Genomic DNA, 14,337 nt, shown 5'->3' with positions numbered 1-14,337 from the left:
TTATTTAATTATCTAAACAATTATTAAATAATGATTAACAAATTCCTAATAGCATAAAAGAAGTCTACTAATACCCATTCACAGTTTACAATAATAAATCATTTTAATAATAACTTAATTAAAAATAATAATTAAATATTATTAACAATTAAATCACTTATTCATTAAACTATTAATAATAATTGTTTATTTAAAACTAATTTATATTAAATTAGTACTAAAATAATAATTTATAATAGTATAATACTATTATTAACATTTAATATATTAAAATTTATTTATATTTAATATATTAAATAAAATTTAGCAAAATTAAAGGCAAGAGCCTACAACGCATTGGTAAATTATGAGCCTCTCATCAGGGAGGTCTTGGGTTCAAATCTACTCAAGATTAACATATAATAATAATTAATCTTAATAATAATAATAAATAAGCTAAGCTTCAGCCATTTACCTATAAAAAAAAAATTTAACAAAATTAATATTAGTTAATTATTAATAAAACTAAATAATAATAATAAAATTTAAAAAAAACTAAATAAACTTACTTTAGTCGCAGACTGCGAATAGGTAGTCGTGAACTACCCTTGCTAGCTGTAGACTACTTAGTAGTCACAGGCTTCCAAGTTGCAAGTCGCCTCCCATGAGGTGTTAGGAAAAAGGTGGGTGGGGGGATGGTTACCCTTGCCTCCCACTTTATATATATATATATACATATATATATATATATACATATATATATATATATATATATATATATATATATATATATATGTATATATATATACATATATATGTATATGTATATATATACATATATATATATATATATGTATATATATACATATATATATATATGTATATGTATATATATATGTACATATACATATATATATATATGTATATATATATATATATGTATATATATACATATATATATATATATACACATATATATATACATATACATATATATATATATGTATATATATACATATATATATATATATGTATATATATACATATATATATATATGTATATATATATGTGTATATATATATATATATGTATATATATACATATATATATATATACATATATATATATATGTATATGTATATATATATATATATGTGTGTGTGTGTGTATATATATATGTATATATATATATAATTTTAACAATATTTTGATAGGGAAAATACAAAAAACCCATCAAGTTTATATACTAAAATTTTGATTTCATTTCAAACCCCTTCCTATTTAGAATATTAATTTCTTTCAATTACAAAACGAGGGTTTTAATTGCTTTTATAATCCCCATATATAGATGGAATTTGATATGAATAACAAAAGATTTAGAATGAAAGATTAAAATATTCATACTGTAGTGCCTCTCCCATTTGACTTTTGTTAGTCATCCTGATGGATGCAACCTTGTTGATCTTTTGTTGTGATAGATCATGATTGTGACCATGAGTGGTCTGCATCGTTGAGGTGTTTGGATTTATGTTTCTACATCAGTTGCTTTGATTATGCTTTGACTAATTTAGGAGATTATGATATGATTTATGGTTCACTAAGGTTTGTACCAATGCTTACCAGGATTGATATGGTATCATGAGGTTGTTCCATGGTTACCTTGAGATGTGTGTAGAGATTGCACTATGTACTATTATCATGCTACATTGGTCTAGGTTCCTATAGCAATGGATAGTCATGTTTATGACTATGTTCTCTTATGTGTTTTAAGTGCTCTTTTAATGTTTCTTAAACAATCATTATTAAATGCTTAAGTAATTAGAAATGGATTAATCATGTTGAATTATTTGGTTATGTGTTGTGGACATTTACCTTGTTATATTTTGATCTGAGAGATATCTGTTACTTATGTGATGTTTTATATTTGAGAGGACTTGAGGGTCAGATGTTATACCTTGATTTTAGTATCATAGATTTTAGACTACTATGATGTTCAGTTGATCATATTGCATGACAATGCCATTTTGAGATGACAGTGTGTTTTATGATGATATCTAGTTATCTGGTATTTGGACATACCTCTGACTGTGTTAGGTGTTGGATTTAATGTTATGGTTATTTTACTCATTCCTACATTGTTATGCTTTATGCGAATGTAAGTGATGTAAATAGATTATTTTAATATAATTAAATAAATGGTTAAATTAGGTGATTTAATGCATTTATTGCTTCAGCTACGTTCTTATATACAATTGCACTTGATCATGTTGTTTAGTTTGTAGGATTTATATCTTTGGCAATGGCACATGGAGTTAGTGATTCAACCATTCATATTTTACCAATGTCATCCTTGTATGGTCGACGTATCCTTATTTTAATTATTTTATTAAACCTTTCGACGATTATTAAATCCAAACTCATTTGCATTATGTGATTAGACCAATAAGCGTGTCTATGCATTTAGAGGTTTGCATTGTCGCAAAAGTTATTAAGAAATTTTTTGTGTTTTTGGGTTTTCAGGCTTTTAAATTATTTTATTTTAATTTTTGGCAGCTTTGCCATAGATGAATTCCTATTTCTAGGAATAGCCTATTTTTATTTGGGTCGATTCAGGGTTTAACTAGGTTGGCTAGTTATTTTCCCTAATTGATTATTCACTCAAAAAGTGAATAAATATCCTGTAGTGCCTGCCCTAGTTCACATTTTGCTATTGTGGCTGAACTCTTTTAGGATAGTTTTATGTTGATGATTATTATTGACATTATTTTGAGATTATCAGATATTATTTTTACATTCAGTTTATTATATGATGAGATTAATTGGTACTTTATAGTTCATGTATGCATTATGATTATTACAATGTTTGTAGTTATTAATGATGATTAGTTAGATGATTTATTATCATATGTGTTTTCTTATGGATACTTACCCCATACTTGCATGTGTATGGTGTGCATGTTTGTTTCCTTTTTGTATGACATTTCTGATGTGGTTAAGGAAGGGAGTCATAGTCACCTGCTAGTCGGGATCTACATGATGCACCACTTCTTGCCATTGCCTATTTAGCTTAGTATATATTGTGCTTGTACATGCATGAATTTTATGTAGGTTGTAGGTACTGGGTATCGACTTCCCTGAATTGCTAGAATGAGCGTACCCTATCACATTATCTCAATGGTAAGAGAGGGGAGATAAATTCTCAAGTCCAAATCCAAACCCTTTAAGCCATTTGTCCTGATTGAAATCTAGGACAAGTATCTGAGTTGAGTACTCTTCAAATACATCGGATGATGTAATTTGTGATATTAACCCTTTTGGTTTGATTTTTTTATGTGTTTTGCTATGATGGGTTTTTGTATTTTACTTTATGAGTCTTTAGTGTATTTTCTATTAATTAAGCCTAATTAAAAGATTTAATTAATGGTTTAATTTAATAGAAAATTAATATGATATTTTAATATTTATTTTTATTTAATTAATTGGGAAATTAATTAAATAAAAAGAATTAATTTGGAGATGAAAGTTATAAGTTTAAATTTGGAATATGACAATATTTATTTTAATAATAATATATTTAGAGTTCATTTTTAAATAAATGTTAAATAATATTATTATTATTTAAGTTAGTAAATATTTTATTAATTAAGTTTCAAAAATAAATTTAAAAGTCAAAAAGATATTAAAATTATTAAAAGATTCTAAATTGCATAATGCATACATGTGATTAAAATATATTAAGATAAAATAAGTGGATTTATTAAAGTGATGCATGAGACTTAAAATTAATAAATTAATAAAAATAAATAAAGAGAATATTAAATAAATTAATGTGCATTATATTTATTTACATAGGAGTATTCGAGCTCTTGGGAGTTGTCATGTTGACAACAAAAGAGTTTGCACTCTAATTATGCATGTGTTGTCTACACTTAGGAGTTAGCACATTATTTGAGCACATGGTGTCTACATCATTCTAGAGACCTCATCATGTCTATCTTCTTCTCGTGGAAGGTACATGCTTAATTGTCACGCTTATCTCCTAGTTCTTTCTAGACACATTCTAGATGCAATTAGATGGCTTTAAATAGAGGCTCTCCTAGTGTGTATGGACAAGCTTACATGCATTCGAGAAGCTCATGTGCTTCTACATGCTCATATGCTTCTACAAGCACTTCTAGTCACTTGGGGGTTTTGGTTGGTTTGATTCTTGGAGGAATGGAAAATTTTGGAGAAGGAAGGTATTTTTCTATGGACTTCTGAGGCATAGCAAATTAGCATCAGTATCTAGGTGCACTCGTGATTTTCACATATTCCATTTGCACTCTTTCTCTTCCTATCTTTATCGTGTTTGTTATATATGTCTGAATATACTCCATGAATGAATCTTTAATCTTGAAATTGGAATCTAGATATGTATGTTAATTTTTATTTCGTTGCAAAGAAATATTAGGAAACCCTAATTTTATTTATGAAGGAAATTCATCACAAACTGCCCTGTCGTTGCCCCTTACATAGATCAAAACTTAGACATTCATAACTTTTTATCTAGACTAAATTTATTTGATCGCTCCTTATAGATCTAGCACAACTTAGCCCTCTCCAACATATTTAAAATTTGGCTTGATCCAATGGTTCATTAGGGATATATGGCCCCCGTACTGGGACTATTTTATTCAATGACAATCATTCCTCAATTTTTCATAACCAGGAGTTCTTTGTACTTAAACTTCACAAAAATAATCTATCAAAGCATGCAATGAATTAAAAATGAAACCAACATAGATCTAAGACATTTATACTCAAGATTTTATCCAAATGAGAAATCTTTTCAATACAAAAAGTGGACTATGCTCTTTCGGTAGCAAACTAGGACTTTATAGAGAATTTAATTTGGTATTGTATGAAACTTTGATAGCCCTACATCATTATGCATTTTATTAATATTCCAAAGTATTTTCAAGATTTTTATCCCAACTTTAAATCCTCAAACCACTCTTAAATCCCATAAACCCTCTACAAGCCTTCTAGGCTTCATTTTGCTAATTTTTGGCAATTTACATTTTTAGGCACTTCAAGTGCATTTGACACCATATAATGGCTCTACTTTCCATATTAAAATAAATTGGAAATTTGAAAGTCTTTAAATAACTCATCTACCTTAGAACCCCAAAGTGAACCTTAGGTACACTAACTCCCAAAATGCCATTAAGGCTACATCATTGATCCTTTTACAAAGTGATCAATCAAAACATTTAAAACATAAACAAAACATTATTAAGTGACCATTGTGGACTTATTACAATCAAATCACCCTTCAAGGTCATATTCATTCTTTGATCCCTCTAGGATCTATTTAGTTACCCTAGTTCCTCTAACCCTTTTGTCCTTGGCCTTGGTGCTCCTACACTAGTTAATTTGTTGAAGAAGTGTAATTAATTATTAGTCAATTTAAGTAAATAGATTTTTAAATGAGGGAAAATTAAAAGAAAAGAGATATTAATAAGTGGAATTAAATAATTTAATTATTAATGAGATTTATTTTACTTAAAATTAATGAGAAATATTTTAAATAAATGATTGTTCTTGAAGTGTTTAAAGGAAATTGTAAACTAATTATTAGAAAGTTGATAAGTATTATTCTAATGTTTTGAATAATGTGAATGATTTAATCTAAAATTCAATGGGAACTAGTTCAATGATTTAAACAAGTAAATAATTATCTTATGATTATTTTAGAAATTTTTTTAAAATAATGGAGGGATAATTTTATGTTTTATTCAAAAAGATAAATGGGTTGACTTGGAGATTAAACGGAGAATCTTACACACTTGAAATGTACTCTAAAATGAAAACTAAAACCTAATTTTTTTTTTAACCATGTGATTGTGAAAGCAAACTAAAATATGTGTTTGTATCTTATTTTTTATGCTATCCATGTTTGGGGTTTGGGTGGTCCAAGAGTGTTGACCAGTTATGATGTTTACCAGAGGCTTGGGAGTTATGCGAATATGATGGCATGTTGATGTTATTTGGTCTCGATTCTTTTAAAACCCAACCATGGTAATGTGATGGCATGCTCTATGAGATGTTTTTATTTACTAATTGTTATTGCTTTCCAGTCTTCTTGTGTGAAGTTGAGGTGTATGTATTTGAGATACTTGACTTAATCATTTTTGAGTCATCGATCAGTTATACTTAGACTACTTTCTAGTGACCATGATAGGACTAAAGTGTTGATTTATTCTTGATGTTTTCATGTTGTGACATGTTTTAGACTTGACCATTTTTGGAGTCTTCGATCAGTATTACTTTAAGAATACTTTTTGGTTGCTTGTTAAGAACCAATGGCTATTGTGATTATCAGTGATACCTTCAGTTGCCAATAGAGAACTGTTGTGGTCATGATTATCTATGGATGATTTTCTTTTTCTCATGGAGATTTGATGTTCTTATTGTGGATTATATTTTGGTATTTTTTCAGTCACTTGTATAGGACTATGGTGATTTTGTGATTTATGATTTCATGAGCTTAGGGTAGGTTATCTACTTGTAGTGTCGGGAAGTGGCTTGCAATGGGGGCCGGGGCCCTAAGTGGCTGCCAGGATAACTCATTGTAAATTATTTAATAAGTGAAAACATTTACACTAAATGGGGATTAAATGAACCTAATAAGATAATTGTATGTTCTCACCCATGCCTCGAGTGCTAGTAAAGACTAGGATGGGAATAGAGATAATGATTGGTTGCGACCTTGCATTTCGTAGTATGCTTCGTCTGTACGAGAGGATACTAGTGGCCGCATAAGGATCACTAGGGGGCTGGGGTCTATTGAGAGACTACCAAGGTAACTCTAGCATGATCCATGCAATGAAACTTTCTTACTTGCATAGTAGGTTTCCTACATGTCTTTGTGTGCCTCTGGGATTAGATGTCGATTTGTGATTGGAACCTTTGAGTTAGTATACTTTTAGGATTCCTAGACTTAGAGAGTATTTGTGTTATGTGATTTGATATTTGTAATTTGATATCCTTCTTGGGACTTGAGATTATCTCCTCAGCATGGTGGGAGTGAGTCATTTAGGTCCCATGCTATTGGGTGGTAGTGCTTTTTCACTTTTACCATTTGAGATCCATCCGTAGACACCGTAGTTGGAGCATTCTTGATTGGTATCTATCTTCATTCTATTCTTGGATTATGCTGATGGACATGTATCATTATATTGATGATTAGCATATGATAGATGATGTTGTTTACTTATCTTATGCCTTATTTTGCATGATTAGATTTTTGATGCATATGTTGTAGCATGTTAGATTGCTTTCTACATATGATGTAGTATGTTTTAGGAGTGATGTCCCTACTATGATAATACTGATGATCTCTATGGTGACTTGGGATGTTACACACAGAGGGATGGCTAGGACCCACGATGGTCTAATAATGCTATTTACAGTTGGGAGGAACCGTGCACTTAGATAATTATGTGTTATGATTTATGGTTATCTTTTATGATGGATGTTACATCTTTTATGACGATGGATGTATCATGTATGGAACATGGTTTTATTTACTTTGTTGTGCTTGCATCATGGACTTAGAATAGGATGATGTATTTTATTTTCACACATGTATATTCTTTTAATCCTTTCATACCTTGTGTCATGTACAATGGATGATTGAGCCTTCTGAATTTAATTGCCAAGAGGCATTCAAAACAAATGTGTAATATGAACATTGGACTTTCTATTTATTCTTTCATGTGGATGTGGTAGTGGTTAGACTTAGTATTAATTGAATTAAATGTGACTCAACATCTTGGGATCCTTAAGGAATGTAACTTGTTATGAATGTTTTTTAGTTGTATGTATGTTATTACTTTCGCTACTATATGTTTGATGTGAATGGTTTATCTTTCATGATTTTAAAAAAATTTTTTTTTGGAAAACTTAGTAAAATTTTAGGTTAATTCTTTTGGATCCCTTGGTGGGGCATTACATATCCAAAAAAGGAATTTAATTCCTCACTTCTCACTTTTGAATTAGAAAGTTTGAGAGTAAAACCCAAAATCCTCTTCATAAGGATTTACTATTTTGTCCGTTGTGGGAGCTATGGGCGTGGGATCCTCGCAAGGTTGGGCTCGTTGGATCTACCTCGGGAAAACCTTGGATTGCCATGATTTTTAGTTACTTATGTAGGCTATTTATTTTATGGTTTAGATTCCCATTTTCCTATTTGGCTATGAGGTAGGACTTTCCTATTTTATTATTTCTGCTCTATTTCTGCTTCTATTTTTTGTAGCCATTTGTTTAGAGGCTGAGAACTAGTGTTCTCCTCCATTTCTATATGTTAGTTCTACCCGATTGGGAAGGTATGAACATTTCCCTTTTTTTTGAGATGAGGGCTTGGGGTTTTATGTCATTATGCTAGTTGTTTTTGCATACAGTGTTTGAACTTGATTATATTTGGATTTTTGGAGTTTTTGTGCCCAAAGGCCAAATGGGTTTTAGTTTTGATATTTTCCAAAATTTTGAGGTTTTTACCTCATTTTGTGTGCCGCCCTATTTTCTCAAGTTTTCTTGGCATGATTTGGGTCATGGACCTTGATGATCCATTTGGATATTAGTCAGACCACTATTGCACTTTTATGTTGCATTGAGATGCATGCCACATCCGTTCTCCTAACACTACGATTGGTTGAGTGATTTTATACCTAGTTTTATCATTTCTTTTGGATCTTTGTTATTGTTTCATGGACACTAAGATTCGTGTAGAATCCATGCTCCTAGATTGAGGCCGCTTGAGTGAGTTCATGATGTTTGGTCTTGTTGCATCATTGGGATTCATGTAGAATCCACACTCTTGGATTAAGGTTGGTTGAGTGATTTCATGATGTATGGTTCTATTGGCTCTAGGATTCGTGTAGAATCTGTCCTTCCTATGTTGTTTTCAGTTGGGTGTTATCTTTTGCATTGTGTTCTCACTTGTCCATGTATTTTGATCTTCATGATGGTGGTGCCACACACACAAGTACATGCATGTACATTTTTTGAGTGACTTGCGAGGCTCAATCTTCTGTGATACTTTTGAAAGTTATGATCACTAGAGTTGGGATGGGAGTATGCATGCCCACGGGCACTTGTCATAGGATGAGCATGGGTAGGGTAGGGTAGCATATGGAGGGGGCTTCTATCTCATAGCCTAGTGATCATGGAACCATGGGTTGATAGAGGAAGCTTTATATAAGTGATAACTAAATAAAATGTGTGAATGGTAATAAAACTTAAGATAATAAAAAAGGAATTGTGCACCTTTCGTTGGGAAGTTGATGCTGCCTAGAATTGTGTACCTTCCATTGGGAAGTTGATGCTGCCAATACTAGCTTAGGCTTGTTGATGCCACGTGACTCTCCATGATGTCAATCCCTACATAGTAGCCCATTGAGGTGTCTGACCAAGACCTATAGTTATGCATTATCTTTGTCTTGGGTTCAGTCATCATACTGCTTAGCATGTGTATTATCCATGGATGTTGTTTTGTGTGTTTGTGGTTGGATCATTATCTCCATCAACATGACAGGTGTGCATCACAGATGCCACATAGTTGGGAGGTATAGCTACCTTCACCATTGCTAGGGACCGGTGTATAGAGACAGTCTCTTATCCTAGTGTGACCATTGCTATATGTTTTCACTTGATGCTTTGGGCTCTAGAGTATGCTTTCTTGTGATTTATGCTTTCATTGGAATGCTTGGATATCATGTTTAGATGATGTTAGTTTTAACGCATTCCATATTAGGATGATTAGAATGTGGTAGGTGATGTTATCTACTTAGTAGGTTTATCTTATGCTTTACTACTAGCATGTTAGATTTCTTTATGCTTTTGGTTATTAGCATGTTTAGTAGTGATGCCCCTATTATGATAATACTGATGATTTGATCGGCTTGGGATGTTATGCATAGGGGATGGCTAGGGCCCATGATGGTCTTATGATGCTATTGACAATTGGGAGGAAACATGTACTTAGTTTGGTTGTTTAGTTATTGTGATGTCATTTCTGTACATTGTGATGCTCATGATTCACTATGGTATTTCTTTCAATTTGTCCTATTATTTCTATAGTTTAGATGGATAGATGTTCATCTTTCTTGTTCCTTTGCATATTGTTGATTATTCTCTCGAGTGTTCGCTCCTCGATCTATGTGGATTTGGTACTCCCCAATTTTTCTCTATTTTTCCCCTTTTGTGTGTTCCTTAAGTGCTTTTATGTTTCTATGGGTGAAATTTCATTAGCATGGTGCGACACAATAATGTATCACATGTCATGCCCATTGAAACTCTGTCATGTGTCCCTTGATTCTATTGCATGCCCATTGGAGAAATATTGCACAATATTGGAAAGTATCACACCTTCTTGTGAGAAATGTTGTATGACACCCTTAAAGTGTTACACGCTTTTGGGAGAAGTATCACTGAGTCCCTGAAAGTGTTGCCTTCCTTCTTTAGAAATGTTGGGTGATACTTTTCTATACTATATTAAAGTATCACCTGATTTTTGTAAAAACCTGTGTGGGCAGGCAGCGTGCACTTTTTGGTTTGGTTCGATCTTTTTGAGAGTTGATTTGGATATCCTCTTCGGTGTTCTTCAACCCTATCATGCTTCTTTTTAATCTCTGTGGTGTGTGTTTCTATAGTCTGTCTCTTGGGGTTTAAAATATATCATTTAAGTATAATTTAATTCCTTATATTTAAGATATATTTTAATATATGGGACAAATTTTTTGAGATAGGGTTCAGACCTCTTGAAGATAAGATAAAGATTCTAGGAAATTTCAGGGCTTCAAAAATCCAGACTTAGCCAAATTTTAGGATTCTACATTCTACCCCAGCTTGGCATTTTGTTGAGTGGTTGTTTCTTCAAGCCCTCATCTTGTGCATGGTCGTTGTTGGCATTTTTTTGTGTGTGTTAGTTTGGTAGTGGCGTTTAGAGATCCATTGGTTCTTGGGATTATGGTGAAGTCTTCCATTGCGATATTTGTGATCCCTATATGATTTTGTCATGTGCATTCATACTTATAAAAAATATATATCTTGGCTTATATTGAATCCTTGTTCCAAGGATCTCCGCGCAGGGCATTACACATACAATGAAATTTGGGAAAATAGATTTCAACAATCATGAAGAAAATAGGATTATCTAAATAACATAATTAACTAGGTGAATCAAAACACAAGAATCTACTTGGTTTCGATGCTAAAATCACAAACACCCAAAATATTTGAGAGAGAAATTTCTTCTCTCAAAATTGTCTCTCTAAAAATTTCTTCTCTCAAAATTTACGGTCCTTCGAAAATGAAGCCTCAATTGATGATAAGGATATCTCTCCTAAATTTAGGACACTAATTGTGCGATCACCTGAGAGGACTCCTTGCTCACAACTTTTTAACTCCTTATTAACTTTTTGAAACTTCATGCACACTTTATGCAATTTTAAATTCACTTGCCTTCTCTTTTTAATTAATTTATTATATTTTAATCTCATGCATAGTTTATGCAATTTTAAAACTCTTTAATAAATTAATATTTTTTTCATTATTTAATTTATTTCCAAAGCATTAATTGATAATATATATTAACTTAAGTAATAATAATATTTAACATTTATTTAAAAATGATCTCCTAAATATATTATTATTAAATTAAATAAATATTATTACGCTCTAAAATTATACTTATAATTTTATCTTTAAATTTAATGCTTTTTATTTAATTGATTTCTCAATTAATCAAATATAATTAAATATTGAAAACATCATAATAATTTCTATTAAATTAAATCATTAATTTAATCTTTTAATTTGACTTAATTAATAGAAAAATATCAAAGACCTATAAGACGAAATATGAAAATCCATCATAAAATACCACTTACAAAATCAAACTAAAGGGTTATAATCACAAATTTACGTCATATGACACATTTAGAAGGTAATCGTCTCAAATACTTGTCCTAATTTTCTAGGACAAATGAGTTTAAATGTTAGGATTTGGACTCAAGAATTTATCTCCTCTCTCTTATCATTGAGATAATGCAATACGGTACGCTCATCTTGGCAATTCAGGGAAGTCGATACCTGATACCTATAATCTACATAAAATCCATGCATGTACAAACACATATAATCTAAACTAAATAGACAATGGGAGGAAATGGTGCATCGTGTAGATCCTAAAAAGTAGGTGACTACGACTCCCTTCCTTAACCACATCAAAAATGTCATACATAAAGAAAATATACACGCACACCATACACATGTAGTATAGGGTAAGTATCCATAAGAAAACACATATAATAAATCATCTAACTAATCATCATCAAATAACTAAAATCACTATAATAATCATCATCATGCATACATGAAGTAAATAGTATGAAGTGGTCTCATCATAAAATCAACTAAATATGAAACAATATCTAATAATCTGAAAGGTAATGCTACTAGTCATCAGGCATAAACTAGCTTAAAAGAGTTTGGTAATAATAAAAAAATGAAAACTAGGGGTAGGCACTACACTAGTTTCTTGGCTTAGTAATAAATAAGATTGCACTTTATAGAGTACTACAGAGGTAGAATATGTTGCAACAACAAACAATTGTAATCAAGTCATATGGATGAAGCAGATGATGAAGGATATTGAAATTACATTCAAAGAACTTGTTATCATCTACTGTGATAACACAAGTATAGTAAGCATTTCTAAGAGTCTTATTTTACATTCTAAGACTAAGCGCATCTCTATAAAGTATCATGTGTTTAGAGAGAAAGTTGCAGAGAAAAAACTTAGACTAGAGTATATTAACACTAAGAAATAGATTGTAGACCTTTTTACAAAGGCCTTACCAAAGGACTCATTTGAGTACCTGAGAGGTATGCTTGGGGTTATGCCCCTACCTACTTTAGAATAGAAGATGCAAAAGTGCATCAGTCCAGGGAACAGAGTGCCATTATTTAACTAGGATTGAATGTTGATGCTTCCTCAATGTAGGAGTATCTATGATGAACAAAGTCAGAAAAGGACTCTTGGTAATTGGTAACTAGTATGCAATAGTGTCTCTAGATAATTTAATTTATTTATGGACTTATATAAAAAAGTTATATAGCAACAAATTGGCTTGTGGTCATGTTGATAAATCCTTGTATGTTCAAGCAATTGAACCATCTGTGTATTATCTTTGACATTGATGTCAATGGGGGAGAGAGTGACATAAAAAGCATTCTATGTAGTTCAATTGAGAAGAAAGCAAAATATGATGAAGAAGAAGATGTATATTTGGTATTTTTGGAACTGAGATGTTTTTCGTCTATGTTGCCATCAATGTTAAAGGGGGAGATTGTTAGCATGAATGTTGATGTAGAACATTGGTATGATGAATTCATAACTGTGTTTGTCATTAATGATAACATAGTAATAAGATTGTAAGGACTAACAAAGAAACAAACTATAATTGTTGTATTAAGAACAATAAATTACTTATTTATTAATGCACAGTTTCTAGTGCATACTACAATATGTCTTTGTTACAAGGGTAAGTACATAGAACCTAATTTGATACTGTATGGAAGATGTGATTGATCTATAGAGAATTGTATGGAAATAGAGTATTAGGAAAGCAATTCCTATTGTGTGATTGTTGTAGTTCATTACAAATGTAATGAAAGGTTGCACATATAACTAGAGATAGTATACTAGTTGTTAATGATGTCAAAGAGTGTGCATGTACAAAAGTTGCACATTTGAATGTTTGTTTATAATTGTGAGCTGACAACATAAATTAAATGCGTATTCATTTAATTAATGTATTATAATTAAGTGGGAAGCTGACTCAAGGATTTGTTATTGAGCATGGTATAAAGAAAATATTTTGTGTGTGTTTAACATACACAAAAAGTAGATAATACTTGTGAATTATTGAGCAATAGAGCAGAATGACTTACCAATGCATGTAAGTGACCTTAAGGGTTATTGTTACTGAGTACAGAGTTCCAAATCTGATTGCATGGTCTAAAGGAGAAGAAGTATGATGTACTAGAGAGAGGAAGAAGTAAAAGTTTGTTTCACATCTATTATTTTGAAATAAATAGTATCGAGGTCAATTGGATAGTGGGTTTGTTGATATGATCCTAAAGCTATTTGAATAGTGGGTTGAGCTATCTTCCACAACTACTAAAAGGGTTGGAATCTCCTAATAGGGACTCTTTGTACTAAATGTTGTAATAGACTTCTAAAAGGGTCCATTATCTAAAAAGGAATATTTTTATTAGTACATCATCTTATGGGCATCATTCCCATCGAG

Source organism: Cupressus sempervirens, chromosome 11 (genome assembly GCF_028749045.1).
Source record: "Cupressus sempervirens isolate cs-2001-9-10 chromosome 11, ASM2874904v1, whole genome shotgun sequence".
In the NCBI taxonomy this organism is placed as follows: Eukaryota; Viridiplantae; Streptophyta; class Pinopsida; order Cupressales; family Cupressaceae; genus Cupressus; species Cupressus sempervirens.
The sequence above is the reverse complement of the archived record's forward strand: the minus strand, read 5'-3'. Positions refer to the sequence as shown.